Source organism: Entelurus aequoreus, linkage group LG26, assembly GCF_033978785.1.
Source record: "Entelurus aequoreus isolate RoL-2023_Sb linkage group LG26, RoL_Eaeq_v1.1, whole genome shotgun sequence".
NCBI lineage: Eukaryota > Metazoa > Chordata > Actinopteri > Syngnathiformes > Syngnathidae > Entelurus > Entelurus aequoreus.
Window position 1 is genome coordinate 28,496,049 of NC_084756.1, and position 15,000 is coordinate 28,511,048.

Below are 15,000 nucleotides of genomic sequence, written 5' to 3' on the forward strand. Positions count from 1 at the left end.
GTGTGTGTGTGTATATATATATATATATATATATATATATATATATACAGTATATATATATATACAGTATATATATATATATATATTTACAGTGTATGTATATATATATATATATTTACAGTGTGTATATATATATATATATATATATATATATATACTATCATGAATAGTGGAAGAGATAAAAAAAAATGAATTACTGGAAAGACAATCCGCTCCTTATTAATATTGGGTAGTGCTGCTGGGATAGGCTCCAGCACCGCCCGCGACCTCGAAAAGGACAATCAGTAGAAAATGGATGGATGGATAATATTGGGTAATATTAATACTTTACACGAAAGATAAAAAGTATAGCAAAGTAGCATCACATCATGCAATCTCGTCACATCAACATAATCATCCTAATAAATAAAAAAATAATAAATAAAATATTTTTTGACATATTTTTTACATGTCCATAATTTTTGCAATTACACATTCCATTGAGTGAAAATTGCTCGTCGGCGTTCAGGCTTGTGACTCTGGTCCGTCTCGTTCACGCGTACATGTGTGCAGCGCATAAACATACACACAAAACATTCCAAGAGATGCAACTAACAATTAGCAGTCATGTTGTTATTATAGTGTATACATTCATTAATTAGCAGTCATGTTGTTATTATAGTGTATACATTCATTAATTAGCAGTCATGTTGTTATTATAGTGTATACATTCATTAATTAGCAGTCATGTTGTTATTATAGTGTATACATTCATTAATTAGCAGTCATGTTGTTATTATAGTATATACATTCATTAATTAGCAGTCATGTTGTTATTATAGTATATACATTCATTAATTAGCAGTCATGTTGTTATTATAGTATATACATTCATTAATTATCAGTCATGTTGTTATTATAGTATATACATTCATTAATTAGCAGTCATGTTGTTATTATAGTATATACATTCATTAATTAGCATTCATGTTGTTATTATAGTGTATACATTCATTAATTAGCAGTCATGTTGCTATTATAGTATATACATTCATTAATTAGCAGTCATGTTATTATAGTGTATACATTCATTAATTAGCAGTCATGTTGTTATTATAGTATATACATTCATTAATTAGCAGTCATGTTGTTATTATAGTATATACATTCATTAATTAGCAGTCATGTTGTTATTATAGTATATACATTCATTAATTAGCAGTCATGTTGTTATTATAGTGTATACATCATTAATTAGCAGTCATGTTGTTATTATAGTGTATACATTCATTAATTAGCAGTCATGTTGTTATTATAGTATATACATTCATTAATTAGCAGTCATGTTGTAATAATAGTATATACATTCATTAATTAGCAGTCATGTTGTTATCATAGTATATACATTCATTAATTAGCAGTCATGTTGTAATAATAGTATACACATTAATTAATTAGCAGTCATGTTATTATAATATATACATTCATTAATTAGCAGTCATGTTGTAATAATAGTATATACATTAATTAATTAGCAGTCATGTTGTTATTATAGTGTATACATTCATTAATTAGCAGTCATGTTGTTATTATAGTATATACATTCATTAATTAGCAGTCATGTTGTTATTATAGTATATACATTCATTAATTAGCAGTCATGTTGCTATCATAGTATATACATTCATTAATTAGCAGTCATGTTGTTATTATAGTATATACATTCATTAATTAGCAGTCATGTTGTAATGATAGTATATGCGAATAATATACATACAGTGTATTATACAGCATTATTCACATTAGAATAATATAGTCTATTATACAGCATTATTCACATGTGAATAATACAAATACAGTATATTATACAGCATTATTCACGTGTGAATATTATAAATACAGTTTATTATACAGCATTATTCACGTGTGAATAATATAAATACAGTCTATTATACAGCATTATTCACATGTGAAAATATATAAATACAGTCTATTATACAGCATTATTCACATGTGAATAATATAGTCTATTATACAGCATTATTCACATGTGAATAATACAAATACAGTATATTATACAGCATTATTCACGTGTGAATATTATAAATACAGTTTATTATACAGCATTATTCACGTGTGAATAATATAAATACAGTCTATTATACAGCATTATTCACATGTGAAAATATATAAATACAGTCTATTATACAGCATTATTCACATGTGAATAATATAAATACAGTCTATTATACAGCATTATTCACATGTGAATAATATAAATACAGTCTATTATACAGCATTATTCACATGTGAATAATATAAATACAGTCTATTATACAGCATTATTCACGTGTGAATAATATAAATATAGTCTATTATACAGCATTATTCACATGTGAATAATACAAATACAGTATATCATACAGCATTATTCACATGTGAATAATACAAATACAGTATATTATACAGCATTATTCACATGTGAATAATACAAATACAGTATATTATACAGCATTATTCACATGTGAATAATATAAATACAGTCCATTATACAGCATTATTCACATTAGAATAATATAAATAGTCTATTATACAGCATTATTCACATGTGAATAATACAAATACAGTATATTATACAGCATTACTCACATGTGAATAATATCAATAAAAACGTTAAAGTACCCATGATTGTCACACACACACTAGATGTGACGGAATTATTCTCTGCATTTGACCCATCACCCTTGTTAACCCCCTGGGAGGTGAGGGGAGCAGTGAGCAGCAGCGGTGGCCGCGCCCAGGAATCATTTTTGGTGATTTAACCCCCAATTCCAACCCTTGATGCTGAGTGGCAAGCAGGGAGGTAATGGGTCCCATTTTTATAGTCTTTGGTATGACTCGGCCGGGGTTTGAACTCACGACCTACCAATCTCAGGGCGGACATACAGGTCTATTATACAGCATTATTCACGTGTGAATATTATAAATACAGTTTATTATACAGCATTCTTCACGTGTGAATAATATAAATACAGTCTATTATACAGCATTATTCACATGTGAAAATATATAAATACAGTCTATTATACAGCATTATTCACATGTGAATAATATAAATACAGTCTATTATACAGCATTATTCACATGTGAATAATATAAATACAGTCTATTATACAGCATTATTCACATGTGAATAATATAAATACAGTCTATTATACAGCATTATTCACGTGTGAATAATATAAATATAGTCTATTATACAGCATTATTCACATGTGAATAATACAAATACAGTATATCATACAGCATTATTCACATGTGAATAATACAAATACAGTATATTATACAGCATTATTCACATGTGAATAATACAAATACAGTATATTATACAGCATTATTCACATGTGAATAATATAAATACAGTCCATTATACAGCATTATTCACATTAGAATAATATAAATAGTCTATTATACAGCATTATTCACATGTGAATAATACAAATACAGTATATTATACAGCATTACTCACATGTGAATAATATCAATAAAAACGTTAAAGTACCCATGATTGTCACACACACACTAGATGTGACGGAATTATTCTCTGCATTTGACCCATCACCCTTGTTAACCCCCTGGGAGGTGAGGGGAGCAGTGAGCAGCAGCGGTGGCCGCGCCCAGGAATCATTTTTGGTGATTTAACCCCCAATTCCAACCCTTGATGCTGAGTGGCAAGCAGGGAGGTAATGGGTCCCATTTTTATAGTCTTTGGTATGACTCGGCCGGGGTTTGAACTCACGACCTACCAATCTCAGGGCGGACATACAGGTCTATTATACAGCATTATTCACGTGTGAATATTATAAATACAGTTTATTATACAGCATTCTTCACGTGTGAATAATATAAATACAGTCTATTATACAGCATTATTCACATGTGAAAATATATAAATACAGTCTATTATACAGCATTATTCACATGTGAATAATATAAATACAGTCTATTATACAGCATTATTCACATGCGAATAATATAAATACAGTCTATTATACAGAATTATTCACATGTGAATAATATAAATACAGTCTATTATACAGCATTATTCACGTGTGAATAATATAAATATAGTCTATTATACAGCATTATTCACATGTGAATAATATAAACACATTCACATTCACATGTGAATAATACAAATACAGTCTATTATACAGCATTATTCACGTGTGAATATTATAAATACAGTCTATTATACAGCATTATTCACATGAGAATAATATAAATACAGTGTATTATACAGCATTATTCACATGTGAATAATATAAATACAGTCTATTATACAGCATTATTCACATGTGAATAATATAAATACAGTCTATTATACAGCATTATTCACATGCGAATAATATAAATACAGTCTATTATACAGCATTATTCACATGTGAATAATACAAATAAAGTCTATTATACAGCATTATTCACGTGCGAATAATATAAATACAGTCTATTCATACTTGCCAAACTTGAGACTTCCGAATTCGGGAGATGGGGGGGTTGAGGTGGGGGGGTGTATATTGTACCGTCCCGGAAGAGTTAGTGCTGCAAGGGGTTCTGGGTATTTGTTCTGTTGTGTTTATGTTGTGTTACGGTGCGGATGTTCTCCCGAAATGTGTTTGTCATTCTCGTTTGGTGTGGGTTCACAGTGTGGCGCATATTTGTAACAGTGTTAAAGTTGTTTATACGGACACCCTCAGTTTGACCTGTATGGCTATGGATTAAGTATGCCTTGCATACACTTGTGTGTGTGTAAAAGCCGCATATATTACGTGACAGGGCCGGCACGCTGTTTGGACGGAGGAAAAGCAGACGTGACGACAGGTTGTAGAGAACGCTAAAGGCAGTACCTTTTAAGGCACGCCACCAATATTGTTGTCCGGGTGGAAATCGGGAGAAATTCGGGAGAGTGGTTGCCCTGGGAGATTTTCGGGAGGGGCACTGAAATCCGTGAGTCTCCCGGGAGAATCGGGAGGTTGGCAAGTATGAGCATTATTCACATGTGAATAATATAAATACAGTCTATTATACAGCATTATTCACATGTGAATAATATAAATACAGTCTATTATGCAGCATCATTCACATGTGAATAATATAAATACAGTCTATTATACAGCATTATTCACATGTGAATAATATAAATACAGTCCATTATGCAGCATTATTCACATGGGAATAATATAAATACAGTCTATTATGCAGCATTATTCACATGTGAATAATATAAATACAGTCTATTATGCAGAATTATTCACATGTGAATAATATAAATACAGTCTATTATACAGCATTATTCACATGTGAATAATATAAATACAGTCTATTATACAGCATTATTCACATGTGAATAATACAAATACAGGCTATTATACATTCAAGTACAGTCAAAAAGGAACATATGCATTATACCACGGGTGTCCAAACTTTTTCCACTGAGGGCCACACACGGAAAAATTTAAGCATACGGGGGCCATTTTGATATTTTTCATTTTCAAACCATAACAAAATATATGGATTTTTTTTTTTTTTTTTACCTTTAGGGCTCCCGGGGACCAGTCAAGGGTCAAGGGTCTCAGTCATTAAAATGTTAAAAATAAGTCAAATTATTATTATTTTTTACAGTATATCTTTATCAACTTCAGGTTGATATCAAGTTAAAAAAAACCAACAGGTTTTATGCCTTTTCTGTCAAAGACAACTTTGTTTTTTATAGTAAAACTGAAAGTATTTAGTAATTAGAGCCCTAAAAGATCGATAATGCAGGACACCTTTGATTTGAATTCTTTAATATTTTTGAGTAATCACAGTGGAAAGATAAATAAAATCCCACTAAATATATTTGTGACCCGTGCTGGCAAAATGAGTCGGAATACGCACAGGCTAATTTTGACCTGCAGGCAAATAAGTGAAAAAAATGTATCTTGGTTGAAATTGAGATTTTCACAAAAATTAGTCCATAAAGCCACAATCTAGCGATCCCAATCATCGAAATAGCAAGAAAACATCTTAAATCACCTTTATTTGAAGGTTTTGTACGAGGTATGTCTTCAGAAATGAGTCCTTTGTGTTAAAATTCCTTGAGAAAATCCAGTGTTTTCAACGCTCACTCGCGGCAATAAGGGGGAATCCCCCTAGCCATATTTCAGGGGTCACCACCGCGGTGCCCGCGGGCACCAGGTAGCCCGTAAGGACCAGATGAGTAGCCTGCTGGCCTGTTCTAAAAATAGCTCAAATAGCAGCACTTACCAGTGAGCTGCCTCTATTTTTTAAATTGTATTTATTTACTAACAAGCTGGTCTCGCTTTGCTCGACATTTTTAATTCTAAGAGAGACAAAACTCAAATAGAATTTGAAAATCCAAGAAAATATTTTAAAGACTTGGTCTTCACTTGTGTAAATAAATTCATTATTTTTTTTTTACTTTGCCTCTTATAACTTTCAGAAAGACAATTTTAGAGAAAAAATACAACCTTAAAAAGGATTTTAGGATTTTTAAACACATATACCTTTTTACCTTTTGAATTCCTTCCTCTTCTTTCCTGACAATTTAAATCAATGTTCAAGTAAATTTTTTTTTTTTTATTGTAAAGAATAATAAATACATTTAAATTTAATTCTTCATTTTAGCTTCTGTTTTTTCGACGAAGAATATTTGTGAAATATTTTTTCAAACTTATTATGATTAAAATTCCAAAAAATTATTCTGGCAAATCTAGAAAATCTGTAGAATCAAATGTAAATCTTATTTCAAAGTCTTTTGATTTTCTTTTAAAATTTTTGTTCTGGAAAATCTAGAAGAAATAATGATTTGTCTTTGTTAGAAATATAGCTTGGTCCAATTTGTTATATATTCTAACAAAGTGCAGATTGTATTTTAACCTATTTAAAACATGTCATCCAAATTCTAAAATTAATCTTAGTCAGGAAAAATGACTAATGATGTTCCATAAATTTTTATTTTTATTTTTTCAAAAAGATTCGAATTAGCTAGTTTTTCTCTTCTTTTTTCCGGTTGAATTTTGAATTTTAAAGAGTCGAAATTGAAGATAAACTATGTTTCAAAATTTAATTGTCATTTTTTTCGTGTTTTCTCCTCTTTTAAACCGTTCAATTAAGTGTAAATATCATTAATTATTAATAATAACATAGAGTTAAAGGTAAATTGAGCAAATTGGCTATTTCTGGCAATTTATTTAAGTGTGTATCAAACTGGTAGCCCTTCACATTAATCAGTACCCAAGAAGTAGCTCTTGCTTTCAAAAAGGTTGGTGACCCCTGCCATATTTGGTATCATTGTGACACCAAGTTTACGTACTTTCTAAAAACGAGCATGGAATTCCCGATGACGCCATTCTGAACCAATATAATTCGAGTTTTTAAACCTGTCCCGACGTAAACAAATCAGGCTTGTTGCTAACCGGAACACCGGTCGCTGTGAGGCGTACCCTCATTGGTTGAATCACCCCGCACGGTGCATTGTGGTATCATGGCAGCGCCCTGATGAAAAACAACACAGTAATTCGAGCGGAATATTTGGTGAAAAAAGGTGATTTTCGAACATTTAATTATTATTTTTGTGGATAAGTTAGACTGTTTTACATTCCGTAATGGATTTGGAAGGTGGAGAGGGTACACAGGCGGTTGCAAGTGCGCTAAATTCACTGCAGTCGGTGAATCTTCTTAGTGCTGCTGGTCAGGAATATTACGGACAGCTGACCAGCTGACAAACTGACTAGTGAACAAAAAAACTGTGACATAACAGTGTTGAAATTTTTGTACATAACCATTTTCAATAGAGTTGAATATATATTTTTCCTTTAGACATGGGATTTGACTTTATTTGTACCAATTTTGGTGTTGCTACAAGGACTTTTAAAGGCCTACTGAAAGCCACTACTAGCGACCACGCAGTCTGATAGTTTATATATCAATGATGAAATCTTAACATTGCAACACATGCCAATACGGCCGGGTTAACTTATAAAGTGACATTTAAAACTTCCCGGGAAATATCCGGCTGAAACGTCGCGGTATGATGACGTATGCGCGTGACGAAGTCAGAGTAACGGAAGTTATGGTACCCGTAGAATCCTATACAAAAAGCTCTGTTTTCATTTCATAATTCCACAGTATTCTGGACATCTTTTGCAATTTGTTTAATGAACAATGAAGGCTGCAAAGAAGACAGTTGTAGGTGGGATCGGTGTATTAGCAGCGGACTACAGCAACACAACCAGGAGGACTTTGTTAGAGCGCTAGCCGCGCTAGCCGCGCTAGCCGCGCTAGCCGCGCTAGCCGCGCTAGCCGCCGACCTCACCTTGACTTCCTACGTCTCCGGGCCGCCAAACGCATCGGGTGAAGTCCTTTGTCCTTCTGCCGATCGCTGGAACGCAGGTGAGCGCGGGTGTTGATGAGCAGATGAGGGCTGGCTGGCGTAGGTGGAGAGCTAAGGTTTTTAGCATAGCTCTGTGAGGTCCTGTTGCTAAGTTGCTAAGTTAGCTTCAATGGCGTCGTTAGCACAGCATTGTTAACCTTCGCCAGCCTGGAAAGCATTAACCGTGTATTTACATGTCCATGGTTTAATAGTATTGTTGATTTTCTATCTATCCTTCCAGTCAGGGGTTTATTTTTTTGTTTCTATATGCAGTTAAAGCACGATGCTATCACGTTAGCTCGTAGCTAAAGCATTTCGCCGATGTATTGTCGTGGAGATAAAAGGCACTGAATGTCCATTTCGCGTTCTCGACTCTCATTTTCAAGAGGATATAGTATCCCAGGTGGTTCAAAATACAAATCCGTGATCCACAATTGAAAAAGGAGAGAGTGTGGAATCCAATGAGCCAGCTTGTACCTAAGTTACGGTCAGAGAGAAAAAAGATACGTCCATCACTGCCTCTCTAATCCTTCACTGTAACGTTCCTCATCTACGAATCTTTCATCCTCGATCAAATTAATGGGGTAATCATCACTTTTTCGGTCCGAATCTCTCTCGCTCCATTGTAAACAACGGGGAATTGTGAGGAATACTAGCTCCTGTGACGTCACGCTACTTCCGGTACAGGCAAGACTTTTTTTTATCAGCGAGCAAAAGTTGCGAACTTTATCGTCGATTTTCTCTACTAAATCCTTTCAGCAAAAATATGGCAATATCGCGAAATGATCAAGTATGACACATAGAATGGATCTGCTATTCCCGTTTAAATAAAAAAAAATCATTTCAGTAGGCCTTTAAGGTATGGTTGCTATGGAGTTTTGTTTTGGAACATTCTGTTCTGGAACAGTAAACTTTAAGCTGGTTTTTCTCAAAACGGACCCTCAAACTTGGTGGACTTCAATCGGATGTAACTCGGTCATTTTCTGTCCGATTCCAACAAACCATATATCATTTTGAAGGTCTTTAGATGGAGAATGTGTAAATAACAATAACTCAGTTTTTTTAAATTTCCTTATTGTGACTCATTTTACCAGCACAGGTCACATTTGGGATCCAAAAGGTCTCCCACTCATAAAGTGATACATTTTTATTTGTTTTTTTTTTAACTTTTCACACTTAAATTACGAGATCAACTTCAGATATATCTGTCGATTTTACGTTTGAACTATTGTTTTGTTTTATGCTCTTTTGTCAAATAAAACGTTGATGTTTTTATATGGCAACCATACAATATATGCAATATTTTTTCCACATGAAACATTTTAAAGTGACATTTTTTAAGTAATAATTCATTGTAACATAGATTTTTTTTTTTTTTTTCGAGCAATGGCAAAAAAAATACAAATAAACAAAGACAAAAGGAAAAAAAACCAGCCTGCATGGCAGCTTTTGTGTCAACATTGCAACGTTTTCTCGTTAGATTTCACCTCATTCCACTTTTTTTTTTTAAATGTTTATTTTTTATTTTTGCAATACTATCAATTTTGCAATTTTTGCAGAATGTGTGGCGGGCCCGGTAAACGATTAGCTGCGGGCCGCAAATGTCCCCCTGGGCCGCACTTTGGACACCCCTGCATTATACAGTCCGAAGCCCTTAATTCGGTGAGCGCTTTCTCTCCGCGTCACGTGCTAAGTGTGAAAAAGCAAAATGTAATCCCGCATGACGGCAACGCAAGCTGACACGTGAGGCCGTGTCTTCCAGCAGCTAGCGCTTGTTTTCACTATTCGTTTGGTTCACCAGCTACTTTCGCGCAAAGAATACGAGCAACCTCCGTGCACCCTGCAAAACACTTTTTTTTTTTAGCTTTTGTCGGTCGACGCCACGTGGCGCGACCCCTACGTGCCAGCGAGTTTGTTTAATGGAGACACTGCACGGAGGAGCTACGGGGCTCCCTTTTGCACGCCACTAAACCGCCTTGGCAGCGGGCGTGTGTGCGACGCCGAGCTGGAGGCCGCGTCTTTCTACGCACTTGAGACTCTTTTTTTTCCCCCTCCGCACGCGTTCAGACGAGCGAAGCCCTTCCTATTTGTTTGGCACTCATCAGCGGGTGACTTGTGAAAAAGCGCCCAAGTGAGGATTGTAAGTGAGCAGGACACTCGTCACAGGTCCGCCCATGAGACTCAGTGACACCTGTCATCACGGCTTACTCTGAAGACCTGCGACGTAGCACCTCCAGCCTCGCCTCCGCCGCCATCGCACCAGAGAGGGATGGGGGGGTGTGGGGGGGGGGGGGGGGGGGGGGGGATTAATGGATCCTCTCTGTTCCCGACTGGTAGCGAGGTTAGCGGGCACAATGTGGGCTGAGAGGAGGGATGAGGAGACGAAGAGCGAAGTCGGCCCGGTTTGTCCTTCAGATGATGCGTTCAGGGCCCTGTGGCTATGACTTCTCCACATGACTGTGTGCCCGGGACAAAGAGGCTGTGTGTGTGTGTGTGTGGCGAGGATGCACTACAACCACTTCACTGTTCACGCATTACTTTCCTTGGGAGATTACTAGGGCTGCAACTAACAACTAGTTTGATAATCGATTAATCTGTCGATTATTACTTCGATTAATCGATTAATAATCGAATAAAAGAGACAAACTACATTTCTATCCTTTCCAGTATTTTATTGAAAAAAAAACAGCATACTGGCACCATACTTATTTTTTTGATTGTTGTTTCTCAGCTGTTTGTAAATGTTTCAGTTTATAAATAAAGGTTTATTTAAAAAAAAAAAAAAAAAAAAGGAGCTTCTGCGCATGCGCATAGATCAGGGGTCGGCAACCCGCGGCTCTTTAGCACCGCCCTAGTGGCTCTCTGAAGCTTTTTCAAAAATGTATGAAAAATGAGGGGAAAAAATATATATTTTTTGTTTTAATATGGTTTCTGTAGGAGGACAAACATGACACAAACCTCCCTAATCGTTATAAAGCACACTGTTTGTATTAAACATGCTTCACTGATTCGAGTGTTTGCCGAGCGCCGTTTTGTCCTACTCATTTTGGCGGTCCTTGAACTCACCTTACTCACTTGCTAGGACGTGTTTTATGCCACTTCTTTTTCTGTCTCATTTTGTCCACCAAACTTTTAACGTTGTGCGTGAATGCACAGAGGTGAGTTTTGTTGATGTTATTGACTTGTGTGGAGTGCTAATCAGACATATTTGGTCACTGCATGACTGCAAGCTAATCGATGCTAACATGCTATTTAGGCTAGCTATATGTACATATTGCATCATTATGCCTCATTTGTAGCTATATTTGAGGTCATTTAGTTTCCTTTAAGTCATCTCAGTTCTATGTATATCTCATGACACACTATCTGTATGTAATATGGCTTTTAATTTGTTGCGGCTCCAGACAGATTTGTTTTTGTATTTTTGGTCCAATATGGCTCTTTCAACATTTTGGGTTGCCGACCCCTGGACTAGATCTAACGAATCGATGACTACGGTAAATTAATCGCCAACTATTTTTATAATCGATTTTAACCGATTTAATCGATTAGTTGTTGCAGCCATAGAGATTACATTTTGTTTTATGAAAATTGTTTTAACCAAATGTGCCACTCGGCGACCTCAGTTGGAAAAAAAACAAAAAACAAACTCTCATTAGTGCCGTGTCACAAAACATTTTGGCTGTAGGCAACCTTCAGAGTTTTTAACCCCACAAGATGTCGGTGGCTGCATTTTAAATGTTTAAAGGTTTTTAAAAGGGGAGTTTTAAAGACATGAGTTTTTTGTTTTTTTAATGCATTCTAAATAGTAAATAATTGCAATTAAACGTCTGCTAGGAGCCTCTCTATTCTGCCTATGCAGCTGTTAAAAAAACATCCAAACACCTCCATTAAGGTTCTTTATATATGATATAGTATATATATATATGTATATGTAGTATCGAACACATTTATAATAACATTGAATATTTTTGTATTTTGCTCATTTTAAGCGGAAAACGCATCACAACGTTCGTTTTTTTGTCAACAACATCACTGATAACTACTTACTGCAGACTTTATAAGAGCTGAAAAACATGATAAAAGATCACTTACAGTACAATGTCTGCTGACATTCCTGTTTTAGATGAATCCATAAGAAAAAGGGGGTAAAACCGAACGTCTTTTCGGGTCGTTCTCGCCATTCACAGGTCTAAATTGGCTGTCAAAGTGTACCAACTTGTCGGAATATGTCCTCATCCTTCTACTATCCAGGTGAGAGACGTGATTTATGATGTACAATAAAGTTTGACGGACAAGGAAGCAGAGAATCAGTCGATCATGTCACCATTGGATGCGCTACAACCACTTCACTATTCACGTATTACTTTACGAACAAACGCACCTTACTTGGGAGATAAAACATTTTTTAATGAAAATTGTTTTAACGTTGTCGGAATTGTGCAAATCCGACCTCAGTTGAAAGAAAACAAACAAACAAAAAATAACTCTCATTAGTGCCGTGTCACAAAACATTGTGGCTGTAGGCAACCTTCTGAGTTTTTAACCCCACAAGATGTCGGTGGCTGCATTTGAAATGTTTAAAGGTTTTTAAAAGGGAAGTTTTAAAGACATTATTATTATTATTATTATTATTATTATTATTATTTATGCATTCTAAATAGTAAACAATTGCAATCAAAAGTCTGCTAACAATGGGGCCGTTCTATTCTGCCTATAAAGCCATTAAAAAAACATCCAAACACCTCCATTAATAATAATAATAATAATACCTGGGATTTATATAGCGCTTTTCTAAGTACCCAAAGTCGCTTTACATGTTAAAAACCCATCATTCATTCACACCTGGTGGTGGTAAGCTACTTTCGTAGCCACAGCTGCCCTGGGGTAGACTGACGGTTTAAGGTTTTATACACGTGATGCAAGTACATATGTGATGTAACGGGCACATTTATAATAACATTACATTAGATTACATTTTGTGTAATTTTGTTGTGAGTTTTAAAGACATAACTTTTTTTTTTATTTTTATGCTAAATAGTAGGGATGTCCGATATTCCGATATTGTCCAACTCTTAATTACCGATACCGATATCAACCGATACCGATATATACAGTCGTGGAATTAACACATTATTATGCCTAATTTGGACAACCAGGTATGGTGAAGATAAGGTCCTTTTTAAAAAAATTAATAAAATAAGATAAATAAATTAAAAACATTTCCTTGAATAAAAAAGAAAGTAAAACAATATAAAAACAGTTACATAGAAACTAGTATTTAATGAAAATTAGTAAAAATAACTGTTAAAGGTTAGTACTATTAGTGGAGCAGCAGCAAACACAATCATGTGTGCTTACGGACTGTATCCCTTGCAGACTGTATTGATATATATTGATATATAATGTAGGAACCAGAATATTAATAACAGAAAGAAACAACCCTTTTGTGTGAATGAGTGTAAATGGGGGAGGGAGGTTTTTTGGGTTGGTGCACTAATTGTAAGTGTATCTTGTGTTTTTATGTTGATTTAATAGAAAAAAACAAAAACAAAAAAAAACGATACAGATAAAAAAAAAAAAACATACCGATAATTTCCGATATTACATTTTAAAGCATTTATCGGCCGATATTATCGGCAGTCCGATATTATCGGACATCTCTAGTTTTTATTTTATCTTTTTAATGCATTCTAAATAGTAAATAATTGCAATCAAAAGTCTGCTATCAATGGGGCCATTCTATTCTGCCTATAAAGCCGTTTAAAAAAACAACATCCAAACACCTCCATTAAGGTTTTATTTACATGATGTAAGTATATACTGTATGTAATGTAACGGGTACATTTATAATAACATTGAATATTTATGTATTTTGCTAATTTTAAGCGGAAAACGCATCACAACGTTCGTTTTTTGTCACCAACATCACTGATAACTACTTACTGCAGACTTTATAAGAGCCGAAAAACATGATAAAACATCACTTACTGTACAATGTCTGCTGACATTAGGATGATGACTAATACAATTGTGTTGTGTTCCTGTTTTAGATTAATCCATAAGAAAAGGGGGGTGAAAACCAAACGTCTTTTCGGGTTGTTCTTGCCATTCACGGGTCTAAGTGGGCTGTCAAAGTGTACCAACTATATATGATGTATATGTAATGTAATAACGGGTACATTTATAATAACATTTAATATTTATGTATTTTGCTCATTTTAAGCGGAAAACGCATCACAACGTTCGTTTTTTGTCAACAACATCACTGATAACTACTTACTGCAGACTTTATGAGAGCCGAAACACATGATAAAAGATCACTTACTGTACAATGTCTGTTGACATTAGGATGATGACTAATACAATTGTGTTGTATTCCTGTTTTAGATGAAAGAAGACATAATCCATAAGAAAAGGGGGGTGAAACCAGAGCGTCGTTCTCACCATTCACGGGTCTAAATTGGCTGTCAAAGTGTACCAACTTGTCGGAATATGTCCTCATCCTTCTACTATCCAGGTGAGGGACATGATTTATGATGTACAATAAAGTTTGACGAGCTAGGAAGCAGAGAATCAGCCGATCA

General features: G+C 34.6%; 1 long non-coding RNA gene across 2 annotated transcripts in view; it reads left to right on the top strand.

Moving 5' to 3' along the window:
- The window catches only part of LOC133643424 (uncharacterized), a 136,321-nt gene that overhangs the window by 50,952 nt on the left and 70,369 nt on the right, over positions 1 to 15,000 (top strand). For both annotated transcript variants that reach the window (XR_009824693.1, XR_009824692.1), the window contains one exon: positions 14,804 to 14,933. This is a non-coding gene — a long non-coding RNA (uncharacterized LOC133643424). The remainder of the gene's footprint in view (positions 1 to 14,803; positions 14,934 to 15,000) is intronic.